We start from the raw sequence: 20,457 nt of genomic DNA, 5'->3' as shown, positions 1-20,457 counted from the left end.
AAAAAAAAAAAAAATTGAAAAGCCAACCAATATTCAAGTAGGTAACTAACCCACCTTTGGGATTTTCTTTGTATAGTACAGAAAAAATTCCATCCATAAAATATTTACAAGAGACATGAGACTGTAAAGGACCTTCTGAATCTTTGAATCCAGACCTTGCCAAAAATGATGTTAGTAATATGATTTGTAAATATTCTGCATGAACTCCTGGAAATTCATCTTAAAATTATTATTGCCCTGTTTGTGTTCTGTTCCAGGATCCTGCCTTACTGAAGGTTAGATACAATCATATCATTAAATGTACTTAGGCATTTTATCAACCTGAACATCTTTAATATATTTTACGTTTTTCAACATGGACAGTAACCATGACACAAAGCAAATATTATGTCCTTTAGAAAATAAATGTGTATCATTTACATTGGAAAAGACAATGCAATCTTCAGACATTTTTGCCTGTATTTTGGATAAAAATATTTTTATTGAAAAATAAGACTAAAATTAGGCTTTTTTGGTTGGGTATGGTTGGGGTTTGTTTGTTTGTTTTAAATAAGTTCCAAAAAGGTGTCCAAGTAAGTGCTATGAATTATTTTATAAGAAAACTGTAGGTTAAAACAACTAAATGAAACTAACCAGAAAGCCCCAGGATTAAGCAGATGAAAAGGCCATTCCAGATGGAAAAGAGCTCAAGAGTCAGAGCTGTCCAGAATTCTCTGACAAAATTAGGTTATATTAGTGCAGTCTTGAAAAGGAGGTTGGGAAAAGAGGCAGTGTTAAGACAGCAGTTTAACTGTGTTTGACAGGCTAAATGGAATACATTTCCTAGCTCCAAATGGCTGCACAGTGCTCCTGTAATGGGTGTTTTGCTCAAAGCATAATGAGAAGAGAAGAGGGAAAATTATTTCATTTGTCCAGACTATAATCAATCACTTCCAGGAAAAGAAGTCTTTCATGATTTTCCAGCAGCCATAGGAGTTTTTAAACATATTAGTTTGTTGTAGAAATTACCCTATGAAAGAAAAAAATAAGTTATGAGAAACAAATAAGATACACAAAATTAACCTATAAGTTTATGACCATTCTTAGTTTTTCTTGTGTTTGTGCCTAGATGCATGTGCTTTTTTCTTACTGTCTCTGAATTGCCAGTACCTATAAAATCATGAAAGCAATAGAAAGGATGGAGAAGTCTCAAAAGAAAAGGGATTTTTCTTCTGGCAACTTGTCCACCCCAAAAGTCATAAAGTTCTTTCCTGAAACTTCAGGATTGCTTACTGAATTTTGCTGCCAGATTACTTGCTTCTGATGGAAATTCCCTAATGATTCTGGTGGTTTCTGGATAGTGATATAAACTATTACACAAGGATATGGTTATGGCAGTCAAATTATTAAAAAAAAAAAAAAAAAAAAAAAAAAAAACCTGCACAACTATAAGACTGAGTCTCTAAATCTGTGTTTTCTGTTGTCTTCTCTCGTCATGACAGTAATATCACTCCCAAATTTATACATCAGGAAAGCTGAATCACAAGATGGCCAGTCTTGTTCACATTGAAGTTAATGCTAAAATGTCTGGAGAGTTTCTGTGGCATAGGGTGCAAGACTGAACTAAGGATTTCATTGTACATGCCTCTCTGTGCTTAAAAGACATATTTTATTTTATTTTATTTTATTTTTGGTCTGCTGAATGCTCTGAAAAAAAAAATAATTACTCAGGGAGTGCAAGAAGAGTCAGTGCTTCTACTTTTCTTGGATTCTCCAGAGACTTGGACAGAGGGAGAGAAAGAAGCAAACCCAAAATAATCTCCTCTATTCAAAAGAAATGGCCCATGAACCAAATAAGAGAGGAAGTTAGAGAACACACTAATTATTAGTTTCTAGGAGTCATTTGACATTCAGGAATTTCCTACAGGCTATATTGTGTCCAAATGCAAAATTCTGACATTTTGCAAAGATTCCCTGGAAGGCCTGCCTTCCAGGTAACAGATTAGTATCAGGTAAATTTGTTATGAAATCAGCAATGGATGCAGTGCAGTCTCAGTGAGGTCCTGGCCATGTCTGCAGAGTGCTGTCCTGCCTTGCAGAAGTCAGGAAAATAATCTTTGTTGTATCACCCTCCTTTCATTGTCACCTGAATCAGTCTGTTAACTTGGGAAAGACTGGGTTCATTAAAATAATAAGGCAGTTCAGAAACAGATGGTTTTAACACATAGGTTTAGATATTATGTAACTACATGTCAGTTTTACAGGCATAATTCTTTGTTTTCAGCTGGGTGTTTTAATTTCACCCAAAAAAGAAGCCAACTGAATTCTTCCAACCAACCCCATTTAAATCCCATCTCTGTGTGCAGCTTCACTTTATGTTTCTTATAACAAAAAGGCTTTTAAAGTTGATAAATGGCTGCAAAGATTTTGCTTTTACTTTGTTGCTTTTCTGTTTATTTAACCAAGAGCAGTTCTTTTAGTCCTGACCCCAGCCTTGTCAAATAGACTGTGTTTGTCAAACTGCTCATGCTCCCATTAACTCCTAGCTGTTTCAATTGTCACATTTGATGAATGGCTCAAATACTGCTAGCATCATTAAAAGCAGGGATACTGAGGGAAGTATTATGATATATTGAGTCCAAAAACACAACCTAAACAGGAAAATTCCAAGAAAAGAAAATCTTTTATTGCATAAAGGAAATTGCAAGTGGTTCAAAATCACTCCTAAATAGCATTTAATCTCCTTTAAAGATATTTTTCATATGTGCAGGAGATAAGAAACAAACAAACAAGCAAACAAAAACCCTCAGGTTTCATGCTTGGTATTATATCTTTATGGTTAAGGATCACTGGTAGCTTTACAGCCATATTTATATGGGGTTTTTGCAAGTGTTTGGGATTACTTGGGGGAACAGTCCTGTGAACTGTGACTAAAGTGACAGAGCCATCCCCACGGTGCTTTGTCATTCCAAAGGGTCTGCCCCATCCCAAAACAGAGACTGCTCTTCTGGCGAGTGAGGCCTTCCTCAGAATGAAGTCGAAGTCGTGCAGCACAGTGGTCACACGCTGTTTTTCCCTTCTAGATTGACAGTGGCTCTGGGGCGCGTGGTGCTGCACACTCTGGCCTAGCCCCAGCGGTGCCCTTAGCTCGACCTGTGGGAGCAGAGCTCTCCTTAATGACCTGCCCCTAACAGTGGTGCAAGCTCAGGCTTGCCAGAATTTGGCAGATCGCGGTTCTCCAGTTACGCTCAAGCAAACATTTCAGTTTATATTGTCTGGTGCCCTTGTCTGCCCTTTGTCGTACTTACAGCACAGTGCTAGTGAGAGGCAGAGTTCAGGATTAGTGCTGGAAAGTTGGGTAATGGCTTCGGCAGAAAGAATAAATATTGTTGTTGTTGGGGTGTTGTTTCTGATGCTGGGCTTTTTTTAACTGTTAAAGTCTATCTGAAGGCCAAGAAACTTCTGTTCTGACATTTTTTTTACATTCATGAGCCAGATAAAATTACTCAGATCCACATTTATACAGATATGTTTAAATATTCAAAGTTATAACTTCTAGACTGGTGATATTGTTGTGATAATTAGGCTCTAGTAAGAGTAACTTTTTTTTTTTTAATATTTTGTTTTAAAAAAAGCATTTCTACAAAAGAGTTATTTGCTCCTGGGTGGGTAAGTGCTTCTCTTTGTCTGGCTCTTGCTGGATTTGATTGTGAAGGTTTGTATGTTATTTAGATTGCAGTCATCTGGACATCAACTATGCAAACTTACTTAACACTTTTCATCCAGATAAACCATGAAATAATATTAAGTATTTGATCAACTGTGTTTGTTTCTGTGCTGGGGTGCCTCAGGTAACTGATGTTTATCACCTAGGACCTTAAATACATATTTGGTATTCTAAAATATAAATTAATAGAGTTCATCACAGTCCTTTTATTATTCACAGTTGTAAGATTGTTAATGACAAAGTACTTTCATTAAAACAAATAATTTTTTCAGCCTTAACTGTATTCTTGTTTCTGCCTGTGCCAAATTTAAATATGAATTAAAACAAACTACAAAATATGCAATCATTCCCTGATGAGGCTTCCTATGGTTTTAATCATGATTTGTTGGTGTTATTGGGTTTCCTAACTCTCAGGAGCACTGAAGCCTACAGAATATGATTTCATTTGTTTAACCATGTTCAAACGGGATCTATAAGAACAGGCCCTGGACTTAATATTGCTTTCTGGGGGACAGGGTAGCTGCATCTCCAGGTAAAACATATTACAAAGTATAGGTCAGTACTGAGCCTTCAACCCACACACGTTCTCCCACTACTACTTAGACTAGTGCTTAGTCTGTGAGACTAGTACTTAGGAGAAAATAGTCTTGGAGGTCTGCAGGCTCAGATGTTCTCTAATGAAATGTGATCTTAATATGAAAAATTGGGATTCAGGATGTCAGTATCTACTCACTTGTTCCTACTTGCTGAAATGGAGAATTTGGCTCATAGTTCACTGGAAAAGCATCTGTAATGTTAAAGCAAAACATAAGAAAAAACTTGTTTGCTCTGCCCCCTTGTTCAGCATTTAAACAATATTGTCAGAAGTTTTGAAGCAAGCACTGCAGTCTTTTCCTGGAAAGCATGGTTGGCAGAAAAATAATTTTCAGCAGAACTTAAAAACTGTGGGGAAAAAATGGTATAAATCAGTGAGCAGGCTGACCTGTGGGCAGCCAAACTAAAGCAGCCTCATTTCCTATGGATTTCTGTCTCCTCAGCCCCGTCATCTGCTTTCCAGCTCTCCACCACCACCAGCTCTGCTGCTCGTCCAGGGCCTGGCAGGGAGGACCATGTGCATGGCCAGCGCACCTTGGCCATGTCTGCAAGGCCGTCCTGCTCTTCTCTCCCTGGAGCGGGAGACTTAGCTCCCTCACCTCTGGCCATCCCCAGTCTGAGCAGGGCCTGTAAGGGTCTGCGGGTCACAGAGACCTCTGTCCTTCTGTAAAATTTAGTTAAAACTGAGGGGAAAGAGCAAGCAGATGATAGATGAGCATTCTCACAGCACAGTTCTGTTGTAACCTCATTTCCCTAAGGAACTGTATACTTTTGTGAGCAGTTGGTATATTTAGAGATTAGACATTTCACTTATTTTTAAAAGCAAGCAAAAAAAAAAATACATGGCAACAATGCCAGAGAGATGACACTATGCTTTCTCTGAGGAATTAGCCACAAGGCCATTCCAGATGACCACAAACCCCACAAAATATATATATACCAACAGTACTGCCTATGCCCCGTGGGTTAGGTAGGCCAAACCAGAGACACTGAGGACCAAAAGCATGGAATCCCTGTGGCAAACAAGCCTGCCTGCCATGTGCAGCCATCCCCAGGACTGCCACATCTGTGTGATCTAGGCTGGTTAACGTCTGAAAGACAATTTGAAACTGGACAGATGAGTCTGAAATGAAAGAAGGACGGTAGCTTCTCCCTGGGAAGGGCCCTGTTGTTGTTGGAATTATAACACATTAGTTTATTCCAGCATTTCAGAGCTGAGAATTTTTGTTTTGCAATATGTGTCAGATTTCCTCTATTAGGATGTACTAAAATTCTAGGACTAACCCAGTTGCAGCTATCATACCCTCAGTGTCCTGCAGCATAGTTGGGAGAACAAATACACACTTTTTTATTTCTTTACTCTGGTTTGCTTGTTTGCTTGCCATTTCAGTTTCTACATGAGTGTTTGCCTTGTGCCAGTCCCACCCAGAAAGAAAGGTAGGGCTGGGTAGTAAATAAGGCACAGAGATAGTGTCAACGTAGATAACAATTAGGGGTATTATTTATTTATTTATTTATTTATTTATTTATTTATTTATTTAGGTGTGTGACTTTTAAGAAATTTTAAAAGAAACTTTGTGTCACTTGAAATTTTCTAGCTTTTGTCAAACAAAATACAAATGAAATGTGTGCATTTTTATTCAAATCAAACTAGGAGAGACTTGTTTTGCTCAGTTTTGAAATTCACAAGTGTTACTGAAGAGAATTATTTTCCCTGATGTTAAATTTTTTTAATCAGCATCAGAACTTGCCTCTGGGCTCACAGGCAATAACGTATGTGTATCCCGTTCTCTATTTTACATTTGCTTCACATGCATAACATGGTCTTACTTTTTTTCAAAGGATATGCATCTCTAGTACTGTGTAGTTTGGACAAATTTAGCTAATAAATTACATATATAACTAGTCCTTGCTGGTTAGACAATTCTTGGTATTTCTTCTTTTACTTTTCCCTGTCCAACATATACATCCCTCAAAGCTTGAAAGCTTTTTAAAGGACTAGGTGCAACTTAACAACTTATTAATAATTTAGAAATATTAACTTGGACCTGAATTTTGTTCTTCCCTTTCTCTATGTCATTTCTGGATGGAGAAGTATTTCTAGCAGTGGCAAAGATAGTGGCATTGCCCTGTGGTGCCCAGAAAACATAGGGAAGAGTAGCCAGTGCAAATGATAAATGAAAATTTTAGTCATGTTCTGTGAACTCCAGCTCTCAACAGTCAGCAAGGCTGGGGTTCCCTCATGTTGAATCTCAGTTCTACAAAATGTGGCTTTATCAGACTGATATGAAAGTTCTGATTGCATTATCCAGCACTACTTTCTGCTTGTCTTATTTATCATTGTACCCGCGGCCATGTGAATTTTCAGCCCACGCAGCTTCACTGAGCATTTCTGTCTGAAAGCATCTTTGGAGTGGCTTTCTTCTGAGATACCTGGTACTTGCTGCTTTTGCTTGACCATCCTAGAAATTTGGAGAACATCTTGACTTCAAAGGTATGAGAGCTACTATACTCTAGTAAGCTCTACTTTTAGAGATGAACTATCAGCCACTTGTGGGAACACTTCAGCTGACTTCGTTGTGATTTTGTGTTGATGTTGCTGTTGTTTCACTATTTCTAAACACTCTGCTATGGATCATCTCCTACAAATTATTTAGCAGCATCTTCCAGACTAGACTTTTGCTCAGTTCAAAGGATAGTTTTCATGGGTTTCACTGGTCACCAAATCATTGTTTATTGTGAGTCTAAGTCACTGAGGCTTTATGTGATGCAGAGAACCTAGCTAACTCACAAAAGCTGAGAGTATCCAGTTGTTGTAGTCTGCTCCATAACTGTCCTAAGGAATTGAATATTACAGAGAGCTGGGAATCCCCATGTCTGAGTTACACACCAAAGACATTAGATTCCAAATCATCACAGCTGCTTGTTTTTCCCCAAACACAAGCACCCTTCTGACCTCACTAATTTTCTGATATAAACTAAGAATCTTTTTGTGATAATCAGAGTCAAGTATCAGTTCCAGAAAGCCATCACTATGCATTATAGGCACTTAGGCACATTAGAAAACAAAACAAAACAAGCAATCTACCACTTTCCAGGATTAATGCTATGAACATTTTATGGGTGGTCTGTAAGTGGACAGAATGCTGCACTAATGTGTGACTGCATGGCAATTAAGCTTAATTAGGGAAGGTTTTGAAAAAGACAGATGAAAGTAAATTATGGAATGAAAGCAACTGTGCTTTTGGGGACTACATTCTGCTAGACTAGTTCAGTGAAGCATGGCAAAAAATTGGCCCCTGTCTGTCACATTTTGATGCACATCCAGCAGTTTGTCAAACCAAGCACTTTTCTCTAGAAGCAGGAATCTCTTAGGAGCACGTTCTTTACTCAGTCTCTGCCAAATTCACGGGTCTATTCAGGAGATAGCTGCACTTCCATACTAAAAGGAGTAGGTGACCTTTAATGACCATACTGTTTAGTATGAGATAGTGACATATGTAGATTTTGATTTTCATGTGTGCACTGGAGGCAATTTTTCACAATTTCACGTTTTTATTTCTTTCTTAGAGTTACAACTGAACCCCCCATATAGAACATCTGATTCCGGTTCCAGTGATTTTCTTCAGTGAGAAGACCCTGGTAAGAAGACTTGGAGCTGCATGCTTTAAGGGCATCTGATCAAGCAGGCTCTTTCTGGGTTCTTCAGAGTTTCTGTGCTCAGAGACAGACTGTTTTAGAGCTAGGTGCCTCTTCCCTCTCCTAGACAATTTTAAAGGGAACAAAATTTAGCATAGTGAAATCCTCAGTGAAAGAATTGTTTTTCTCTGCCTTGGACTAGATGTTTGTTACCACAGGCACTTTTATTGTATGCAATGTTATATTGAATTGTATTAAATTATGGAAAATAATTAAGTAGAAAAGCAGGAAACAAAGGCTATGCAGTCAGATCTTTTTTTAGCTTGGATAGTGCCTGGCATTGCTTTCCACCGGGACACTGGGATGATTTTTTTCGCTAATGAACTTTTTATGTCCAAGATGAAATACAGATCCTGTGGACAATTTGTTAAGAAAAACACCAGTTTCATGTGAGCAGTTTTCAGACCAACAGGGAATTTATATGTGGAAATCATACATGGGTATAGGGAAACACCTCATAAAAAGAATGACTACATGGTCAGCAGCTGTTATTTATGCGTATTCTTTTTTAATAAAAAAATGTGTGTTTGGACCAGTCCTTTTTTTCTTTTTTCTTTTTTTTCTTCTTTTTTTTTATTGCAGCTCAGAAAAGTATCCTCAACTGTATTTTTTTAGCCTTCTGACTTTCAAAATTTTGTTTTTAAAAAAGAAAACTAAAACCAACACTTTGTATTTTCAGTTACTAAGCTTGTTCTTATGTGAAAGGTATAGTAAGGACACCTTTCTTCACTGAAGGAAGCTGAAGTGAGTGTTGATAGAAAACAAAAATAGAGTGTGTTAAAAAGGAAAATAGGCAAGAGAATGCTAAATACAAAGAAGATGCTACTTGGTTTTGTTGGCAGAACATGAACGGCTGTGCATAGGTAATCTAGATACTCCATATGCCTAAATTCTGTGTGTTAGATAGTTCTTTACCTGCATGTACACAGATGCAAAATTTACCGTTATGGACTTGTGTATCCATAAATAACAATTTCCTACAGGTCATATTATGTGGAGGTCAGTCCAATTAAAAAATACATTCCTTGTAGAGATGCTGGAAACAAACCTCTGGATGGGCTCCCCTATTTATCACAAAGTGCTAGAACCATAGAATCTGTTTCTGAAGAGAGATCCCCTTGGCAGGGGAACCTCAAATCCTTTATTTTCCTCTACATCTTTAACCGGGAAGTGAAGGCTCAGCAGAAGAGTTGTTGGTATGTGAGGTAATGAGGAACTTCAGGGTACGCCTGGATACTTGTTAACATAATACTTGCAGGGTAGTTGGCACAATCTCCTTGGCAGGGTTGTTACAAGCCCTCCATAGACTCATTCTTTCATGGAGATGATGAGATGTTGGGGAAACCTGGTGTAGTTATGCAGCAGTAGGTGAACAAGCCATTTCCCCACTGAAAGCCTAAAACCAGCATTTATTACTTCCTTTTTAGGTCACTGAAACATCACTCGTCTGTTTGTTTGTTGTTTTTTTTTTTTTTGATGATAGCCACTCTCTTTTCATCTTCCTGAACTGCTCTGTGCTACACCTCTTTTATACATCTTATAAATGCTTCATTACAGGAGGTTTCACAAGCTCTGCAGTGTTGCTACAGGCACCTTCTACAGCCCAGCCATTAGGAGTGCTTGGGACAAGCTTGGGAAGGAATTCTCTGAGATGAATAAATCAGACCAGGCAAAGACTGGCATTCAGCTTTTGCTCAGTCAATGTGATGGGAAATTCACCTGGATCAGTGCTGGTACTTCACAAGAACCTATAGTACATCGGGAATTGGCTTTCTGTGATTTGGATGCTTTCTAAATTATATTTTATGCCAGAATACTGCAATGTTATTTGTTGGAAAACAGGGAAAATAAATTTTTTAGAGCTCGCAGAGACTAGACAGAGGCTAGAGATATTCTCTCTACTCTCTCCTTGCACCACAGAAACTGAGACATACAAAGTGACCTGCTGAAAAAAATCACACGAATGGAGCAAACAAACCCATTATTCCCAAATTTCTAGGAGACATTTCTTGGACTGTATGCGCTGCATTTCTGCAAGTGATATTTAATATGTACAGGTGAAGAAACTTAGGCTTGCTTAGGTTTCCTTGGATTCCTCTCTAACCTGCCCTCGTTTCTTTTTTCCCACCTCCTCCCCTCTTTTGTGGCTTCCTGGCATAAGTGCCCACAGCAAACCACTGTTCAGGATCCAGGAGCAGCCCTCCACCGCAGGCCTAGCACTAACCTCAGCGACAGCTGCCGAAACGCCGTGATCACACGTTCCCAGCGCCTTGCTCTGCCAGCAGTGGTAGGAAACTCCAGTTTATGTTAATAAGGTGTGGAGGGTGGCCAAAATATTTTGTGAGTTTTCCGGCTAGAAAGGGTAATGAAGCTACCTCTGTCTCAGTAAGCTGGCATGGGAGCAAGTTAAACAAATGGAAAACGTGTTTTCAGAGAAAAATACAGTGCACAAACTCTTGAGGTTTAGAACTTCCACTGGGGGCTGAGGTTTTTCATCTTTCCACCTTTTTTTTTCAAGCCTGGCTACTCCCTTTAACACAGCAAGAGCGATGCAGGGGGAGCAGGCTGTTTCTGCAAATTAGTTTCACAAATTCTAGCCAGACTGAGAGTTAAACTCAAAAGTATTCTTACTTTATACCAAAATAATGAATTGTTTAATATGTAAAGTAAACCCAGAACTTATTCCTTTAATTTTTATTTTAAAACTACCTTTTTAGTAGCAAAAGAAACCTCTGCACTACTGTGAGCATGGTCAAATTCTTTGGGCTTGCTTCAAAAAGCTCGCTCTTTTTGTCATTCCTCTCTGACCTCCTCCCTGCTAGCCCTGGGATGAAAAGCAAGCCAAAGATCTGCTGAGAAATGGGCCGAGCCACTGCTGACCTTTGCAAATCCAATTTCTTCAAAGCGAGAGCTAATCGACGTGTTCCCACGCTGTGTATTGCTGAAACATACGATGCAATTCAAGGAATGAATTCACCATGGTGCAATCTCATTTTGAATCCAGTTTTCTTGTTTTGTGTCAGAGGGTGAAGGAGGCAGACTGTGGTACAAATTATAAACAGCAGACACAAGTTTCACAAACTGCATAAGCCTGTCTTTGAAATATTTCTTACTTTAGAGGGGTTCTTTCCCTTAAAATTTAAAATGTATCAGCCCCCGTTTTATTTTCCTCCCCCTCAAAAGCAGAGAAAAAATCTGTAGTGATTTAAAAGAAGAGTAAAACAATAGCCATATAGTTAGGCTGAGAGTTTGTGCTGAATAATCTCCAAATGGGAAAAATAAGTCTTGGAGGTTCTGCTCTGGCAAGCAACTAAGGCGCTTCTTTAGGGAGATTTGTGTGCACAGGAGCCACAGGTGAATGGCACAGTGATGCAGGGAGAGCATTGAAATTTGCATTTAAAATTCATATTCTAGGTCCCACTTTGCATGTCAAATTTGATATGAGTGCTATTCCTGTTTCACAGCAGTGAGAGTGGGTCCCCTCTGCACAAGCTGTTTTACCAACTCTGCCAGGTACCACAGGTGTGCCTGCAGCAGCCGCACACGAGGAACAGGTATCAGCACTCCTAACCTGACTCTTACAATTTGGTTTCAACAGGTGTCTGGAGACTGGTACGGTCCCTCTCTTTTCCAGAAGGAGCTGCTGTTCATGTCCTTTGCCAAGGCCTGTGTGACCCGAATGGCTGGGTAGCTTGGTGCACCCACTCTGGGTATGGCGATGCGCTGCATCCGCTTTACATGCCACAAGTGGTGCCTGTTTGCATAACTCCACTTTTTGTCTGGGACAAAAGTGACAGAGGAGGACTCTCGTTCCTCATTTAACTACTGTAGGGCATATGTCATGAGTAGCATACCTCAAGTCATTTTGTCAGCAACTAAGGCAGGACTTATGTCATTCCCAGCATGTGGTTGCCTCTCCTGGAGGAAAGCCACCTCTCAGTCTGGGAAGCCATGGCATGGCATGGCAGCCACCAGCCAAGCTGCTCCACATTTGATGCCTTACCACAGATCTCCTGGTGTATGGTGTATCCAGCTGTTTTGGTCACATAGTAGTACCCAGAGATATTATGACCTATTTATTTCATTATCGCCTTCATTGCACAAGTGCAATTCCATTAGAGCTGATGTAACTGAGAATCAGGCTCCCGGGCTAATGGGCTAATCTGTGCCCTGGCTTTGTAAACTGCAACTGCAGACTTTCAAATGAAGCCTCAATGCTTTCATTTTCAAGTTGTCCTTAGCAAAGAAAATGAAAATATATCATTGTTCTCACAATTGCTGAATGAAGCAAGTCCTTTTTTTTTTTTTTTTTTTTTTATTTCCATAACCATGAATAGTAAATTTCATCCATTCATGAGTGGCTTATAAAAGAGTTTGCTAGTTAACCAGATCTGGAGAACTTTCTCAGCAAGTATTGCAGTAAGAGAATTGTTTGTGTTTTTATTACTCTCTCAATATTTTTGTTATTCTCTGTCCCAAGACACGATTAGATTTTCCAGTCTTCTGAACATCAAAGATTTTGGAGAAGAGATTGTATAAACTGGATAGGTAACAGCTGTTACCAGACGGATTTACTGGTGGAAAGGGGAGAGGGCTAATTTGTTTTATGTGCTTCCTCCCACTGCTGGCACCTTTCACTGTGGCACTCTGTTCCAGTCCTGTGACAGGGAATATCTCTGCACAGAGGGAGCTCTTATCCCCTTGATTACACCTACCTTTGGGTTTCGCTGCTATTTGTAAGTAACTTTTACAAATGCTTTCATAATAGCTCTTGGACCTGCTCTTCCAGTAATTTATTAAAAAAAAAAAAAAAAAAAAAAAAAAAAAAGAGAGCAGCTCTAACTTTGTTAGTTAATAGTACTGGTGTATTTTAATTTCTGACCTTTTCAAGTCACAAGTTGGTTGAGGATTTTTTGTTTGTTTTGTTTTGTTGGTGGTGTTTGTTTGCTCCACTTCTGGGTATCTCTGGACACACCAACAGCAAGCTATGTCACACTACATATTCAAAATACAACGCATGTAACAGGTGCCTTGTACGATGGATTAATTCCACAAGAATTGATGCACAGCACTGAAATAGAGTTTCATCTTGAATGTCAGTATCTCTGCTGCCCTCTCCCATTTAATGTGGGAGTGAACATTTGTGTGAATCCTCTTTGGTTTCTCAGCTGGAGTAAAATTCCATGTGCTCCTCTTTCAGATAACCCGCTGTTTAGGAAAGAACTTGGAGAGGAATGCTGATATATACTATTGCAAAGTAGTAGTTGGTACAAACAGATTGTGTGAGTGTCTAATACAATTATTTTTGCATATAACTGTGCCAACAAGAAAAAGCTGATCCCATTCAGGTAAGAGTAAAAAGCCTTAGAAATTTGACCCAATTCAGAGAAAGTTGCACTACTTCTTATTCTCCTTCTTCCTCTTATTAAAATTTGATCTTCTTGGTTTCATATTTATATGTTGGGGTTTTAAATCTCATCTATCCTCACATTCTTCAAACTTCTACAAAGGCAGCACTTGCAATATATATTGTCCACAGGAAGTGCCCCATGTCCTATGAATATTGTAAGATGCCCAGTTTGATTCAAGAATTTAAAATGGACAGGCATCTTCCCAGTCTAGCATACCTCTTTCTGAAGTAGTAGCCTAGATTTTACTTTTACTCTTTCCCTACTCTCAGCAACATCAGAATCCATTGCAGGAGAGAAGACCTTGGCTCCATGAAGTCTGTGTGGATCCTCAAACCTTTGCAAAAATTCTTGAGATTCTTTGAGCATTTTCTGAAAGTTGGCCAGGGGGCACTGGGCACCTCATCTGGAGAATATCATGAAGCAGACAGAATATGTAAATGGCAGCTGGGCTTCTGTTGGAAGCATGAAACCCCAGAGAAAGGCTGAACAGAAGCAATGCCCAAAAAAACATCTCTAAGGTGTTTTTTTTCCCTTCATTATGCTCTAGGCCTTAATTAATTTCAAACCTTTTTCTTCCATCACCTCTCACTGACTACTTCCTAATATGTTTAAAGCAAATAACCCCAAAAGGAGTGGAAGTCCTTTTGAAAGAGCTACTGAGCTTTTGTTCGAAGCCCAGATATTTTTTTCTGCATGACTACTGGAGAAATAAGAACTGCTCTGCCAGTTTTTAGGTGAAAGTCTCCATTTTTAGGGAAGATTTAGACTGCAATAAAGATCAAACTACAAACTCAAAGACAAAACCACACAGGAAGTTCATGAGCCAGGTGGGTTTGTAGTAAACCAAAAGGTTTGCTACAAGAGCAGGGGTGTAAGCCCCATTGATCCTCTTGTAGTGGAAATTTGCCACTCAGCTGGTCCTGTAAACACAGCAAAGAGTTTTTATCACAAAGATTAAGTCTGAAAACTTGTCAGTCTGCAAAACTGAAGGAGCTGGCAGGATTTAAATGCAGAAACAAACCTGTTATGATAATTGTTTTCCCTTTTGTTCATTTTCTCTGATTATAGTCCAGAGCCAAAAATATTTCAGTAGCTTGCAAAGCAGGAAGCTAACTAGGTTTTCAAAGTGGGCTCCAGTTCACTAAGGGTTGGCAAGAAATATACTTTTCTTCTTTAGGGTGTTGTTAGAAGTTTTGTATTACTTGCCAGCTTATTAAAAATTTGCTTTGATTTGAGAGAAGATGTCTAATTGAGGAAGATCCTTATTTTCTCTTTGAAAAGAACAAGTTTGCTGTGCATGATGTATACAAATAAGGAGAATAAGAGATGTGACAGAAAATTAAAGGGATAATGAAACCTGGATTACAGTCTTATGTGCTATTCACAGCCCTTTCACTCTTCTAAGAGAGGAGAGGACCCATGCAGGTGAATGTCTCCTTAACAGCCTGCATAGCCTGAAAATTTTCTCATTCTAGTAATGATCCTGGGGAATCCAAGATAACTAAAACAATTAATCATTGTCAAAGATCAGTGTAAATCACAGCCTTTTAATGACATGTTACACATTACAATCTTTGCAATCAGAAGAGGAGATCTTGTTGGTAATCCTATGAAACAGAAAGAGCTTATGCAACTGATAGTACCAAATGATTGCCAAGTTATGAAGGCAATAGGTAATTCAGGTGCAATATCTCATAGACTGACGTATTTTTTAAAGTAAGCTCTGTGAGCTTGGGTCAGATTCAAGTGCTGTATGTCAAGTTAAAACTATATGAGCTATTTTTTTTCACTTTGGTCCGCAAGCTGTTTGTACAGGGGTTACAGGCCTAAGTTACCGGCACTTGTAACTTAATTGATGGACACTGCAATTGTTATTTTTACAACTTTCTTAACATATTTTGGAACTCTGTAGTGACAGTAATTAAAAAGCAAACAAAAAAACACATTCACTTGGCTAAATATTTGCCACAAAGGAGCACTTATTTGTGGTGATTTTAAAATATCACTCAAACAACAATGTCCTGAAGTTGAACAGAAACTGTGAAGTTCGGTGTACCTAGCCATTAGCAGATTAAAGCTCTATGGCTTTGGAACTGCACCATGAACACATAACAATATTTTTGTTGCATCTTCATAAAATCCATCAGAATACAGTTTTGCAGAGAAGTCTAAAGTACAGGACAAATTAAAGTACTGTAACCCTGAAAGCATGAATTGATCTAACCAGGGGTGTATTATTTACAGGAAAAAGGACTGAGATTACTGATGGCTCACTGCACAGAAACAGCATTTGCTGTGATGGAAAAGTGTATACCATGGATTAACTCTGTCGGTTTTGTACTAGCTTGTTTCTCATTTTACATGCCCAGCACTTTGATCCATATGATAATGTAGGTACACAGAATTCTGGGAAACTTACTGCCTCAAACTAAAGATAAAATTAACCATAGGTACATGCACAGGCATTTTTCGAAAGATTTTAATTATGCTTCATTGTTTGCAGCCTTTATCTTTCCATAAGTATTATATATAGAGGCAATTTAAGAATATAGCCTGCTTGTAAGCCTAGCTGTGTGGAACATTTGAAAGAAAATGAAAAAAAAATGCCAGAACTTTCAATCTCTGAATATCTTTGTGTGTTTTTTTCTTCTGTTAAACAATTTACTCTTTTAATGAATTTTAATCTATTTTTGCTGCTTCTGTACTAGTAAATACTTATATTCTCATGCAGTTGAAGAATGAATGATAACATTACAGTGATTTGGGGCAGACTTTGAGTTCCACTATATTTCTATAATTTCACAGGATTTCCAGCAGCATCAGAAATGTTGTTTGATTTACAGTTATATAACACAGACTGAATTTTCTCCATTTACATTTGCATTCAGAGCTAGTCATCCAGGTCCCTAAAGTGGTGATCCAGTCCAGTTCTTCAGTACTGTTTTAACTGTTACACTCATAACTTTCATGAATTTTGTATAACCTTAGATTATGGTAAATAGGTATAAAGATAAAACAAGCTCTTAGAGATGGAAACTACTGATATTTTTTACTAATTTCTAAATCTATTATGTCACTAATGCTCTTTGGGAAAGTTCTGATTTACAAAATATGATCTCATGATGTGTATTATCTTATTGGCTTCTTGCCATATTGCCAGAGTGTAGCATATTCAGACAGAGGCATCCAAAGTGCATGCTTCAGCAGTGTATGCATGCAGAGAAAGAGTGCAAAGCTGTTTTTCATTTTCTAGAAACAGATCCTACTTGCAGTATACCTCCTACTGAATAGGCTTTTATTACTGGTTTGTGGTTTGGATTTTAATTGGGTTCTTTGTTGTTGTTTTTTGTTGTTGTTGTTGTTGTTATTAAGTTGTGTATCATATGCTCACAGGGAAAGTCCAAGTTTTAGAAGTTTTCATAGAGTGAATTTAATGCTTCTGAGAGGTTTACTGGAAAACATCATTGTCTGCTCACAAATATAGTATCTACAACTCTTTCTGCACTATTCAGAAAAAAAAAAAATCCCCTAAAAAATACTGCATATTTTTCCACCTTTGCTCAGAAGGTACTACTCTGGAAAAGAAAAGATGGCCTGTTTGGTCCTATGCTGATTTTCTAAAACTACCAAATAATCTGTTTAAGAAAGTTCAGTTTATGAATAACATCTTGAAATCCAAGTTCTCAGTAAACTCTATAAAGAGCATTTAGTTTTCAAACATTCACATGGTTCATCTGAATTGTCAATTCCCCCTCTCCCAGTAATTTAAAACCTGTATTTTCCATAGAACCATTCAGATATATACATAATGTTATTAGCAGAAAGGAACAAAAAATAATAAAAAGTGATCTTGATCAGAAATCACAACTGCCTCAGTAAATGGCAGGTTCAAATGTGTTCTGAACAGGTATTAAGTTACTAGTTTTATTACATTAAGATCACTTAAAAGGATCTAGGTCTTCAAAAAAAAGCTATGAAGATCAGCCACTCAACAACGTCTGTTCTTTAATGATATCTTATCTTGAACATTAATATGTTTTCCTCCTTCCTATCTTTTCATCTTTTTTCATCTAGCTATATCTATAGATATAGATTCTAGATTAGATATATATATAGATTCTATAGATATGTAGATTAGTTATAGATGGATAGGGATAAAATCATTTACTATTATTATTATTATTATCTTCCACTCCTTTATATTTTGACTCTCTGTCTGTGTGCACTCTACTTGTTTATTTGCATTTAGACTCCTGTGAGAGTATTATTGTAATATATCAAATAAGATTTTGATTTCCGAGAACTAGACTAAACTGTAAAACTGGAGGTGGAATATTCAGCGTGACTTCTCAAGTCAAGATAATACTCAATGAAATAACAAGGAGCATGTAACAGCTTTATACAAAGTATTTTTCTGAGAGCATTCTGCCCAGATAGAATAGGGAGATTTAGAAATGGTGTAGAAAGTCAACCAAGATTTGGTCACCGTCTAGGTCAAGAGTTAGACAAGGTTTAGACAAGGCTGGCATCCAGACTCTTTGCCATCTATAGGTGAAGAAGCTGATGCTAATTTGAATATCTGATATGTAACTGATACAGTGCATGTGTTCCTAACCTTGTTAAGTATGTCCTTTTTTTAAAAAATATTACTCTTTTTCAGCCTGTATTGTAATGTTCCAGCAACACTTTTTATAGGACTTTAAAACTGTGCCCAGCAACTTATTCTGTTCATGGTTCTGTAGCATTTTCCACAATTTCCACCAGTATACTGAAATATTTGTTGAACTGTAGAGTTATTTCAATTTTGTCGGCTTTAGTCAATAATCATCAATTGCCTAGACAAAGTACAAGAAGTGATTAGGCTTGACATCAGGAGGGGGTTCTTCACAGAGAGAGTGGTTGCACACTGGAACAGGCTCCCCAGGGAAGTGGTCACTGCACCGAGCCTGACTGAATTTAAGAAGAGATTGGACTGTGCACTTAGTCACATGGTCTGAACTTGGGTAGACCTGTGCGGTGTCAAGAGTTGGACTTGATGATCCTTAAGGGTCCCTTCCAACTCAGGATATTCTATGATTCTATGATTCTATGATATTCACTGGCAGAAGCACAGTGCACTGACAGGTGCACAAGTGCATCTGAAGCTGAAAAGATGCTACCCAGAAATATTATACTGCTGGGAAGTTTAGTAATGTAACATTTGGAGTTCTTTCACATGCTTGCATACGATATGGATCACTGTATGGAAAAAGTTCAATGCTAAGTCCTGTTCAGATAAATTTGGAGTGATTCTCCTGAGCAGAGACAAATCTAGTCTCCCTCTCTCTGCTAATTTAACTACAGTGGTGGTGTTGTTACACATGCTATATTGTGGCTTCTGTTGGAATTGGACCACATCAGCAAACTGGTATCTAGACCTACATGAAGCTTAGCTGGAAGAAAATTAATTTGACAACTTGATTTATGTCTGTTTCTCTCACTTCCAATTAGGCAGCAATTTGGAAAAAAAAAATAAATAATCCAAATCATTGTCAATTCCTCTCAGTTTTGATCGTGATGGTTAACCTCCTAATTTCTCGGTTAGAAAGTAACTTCAGTTATTTTTTCTATCTGAATAGATACACATCCTTACCTCCTCAGTTGGACAAAATGGGTGTTGAATAATCACTTTTATCACCTCTCTGAAACATTAAAGTTGTCTCCCCTCGTGACAAAGAATACCAAACCATCCGCTGAGAAAGCAGGCTGTGTGGATAGCCTTGCTGAATTCCTAATTGTTTGCTCTGACAGTGAAGAAGCTGTTTGTCTTTGGAAAGCTATGCATGTTGTTTTGGGTTTGAACATCATGTGTCTTTAATTTTCAGCACTAGCCACAGGGATAAGTATCACAAATAACTGCTTGAAGACCTCTTTGCCCTTGGGAATCCAGTATATACTTGGAAGCCTCTCTGAGATTGGAGCTAAAGGGAGAATCAAAGTTGACTCATTGCCTTATAACCCTTCAGGGAGAAGAAAGAATAAAAGAGCAATTGCTGCTTTCTTTAGTTGCCTGAAGCAAGTCTTTTCTGTTTTGCAGAAAATAAACCAATGCCATTTTCTAAAATTATCTACCCTCTATATGAAGAAAATATTCCATCCAGTGTCATACAGCTAATTCTGGGGCTTGACAGACTCCCTGGACTTCTGTGTGTCCCAGTGCAGTCCTGGGGAGGGTTCAGGAAACTATAACACTGAGTTAAACATAACCAGAAATGGTCATTCCCATCTTCCACTCAACTTCCTTCTCCTGCCACATTCTTCAGCTCTGTTTCTGGAGCTCTGTGTACACTCTCTAGGGCACATCTGTGAAGTGTGCCTTATTTTCTGTGCTCAATCTGTTAACATATTCTGATGTATTTTGTGATTAGTGTCAACATAAATGAGGGTCACCCTATGACTTTCAGTGAAGGTATGTTTGTTACCCTGTTGTGGTATACCTTCCCAAATATCCACAACTTTGTATACAATGCTGGAGTGAAACAGTCATTAGGGTGTTAGTAACATCATAATACATAGGGGAAGCCTGAGCCCCAGTGTATGCATTAGCTGAAGATTAAGCAGGATGCCAGATGAGCTTTGATTCATTTTAGAAATGTTGCTAGGCAGAGCTCCAAGCTCACACCAAGAGATGCCAAGATATTTGCTCATGTCTCCATCGTCCCTTATCTCAAGTGGTGCAACTGCCAGAAATAATTTTGCTTAATAGAAAAACCTCACACATTTTGCACATTGCTCTTTTCTACATAAATATTATTACTGTATTATTTCAATTTGAAAAGAGAATTCAACTCAATATTAGATCTGTGGAGTATCTTTCTTTAAAACAACATTTATATTTTTTCTAGGAAACCTATTCCTATTCTTTTATAATCAGCTCATATCAGCACAGGAATCTTACATAAGAAGGCAGCAATTATCAGCAGAGAAAGTACAGCATTTTCTTTTTATTTCTCAGATTTCAGATTTGCTGTTAGTCCTGAAGTATAGTGCTTTGCTAGGGAGTATATT

The sequence above is a fragment of the Anas platyrhynchos genome, chromosome 3 (assembly GCF_047663525.1).
Source record: "Anas platyrhynchos isolate ZD024472 breed Pekin duck chromosome 3, IASCAAS_PekinDuck_T2T, whole genome shotgun sequence".
Taxonomy (NCBI): Eukaryota; Metazoa; Chordata; class Aves; order Anseriformes; family Anatidae; genus Anas; species Anas platyrhynchos.
This window is presented reverse-complemented; position numbering follows the sequence as displayed.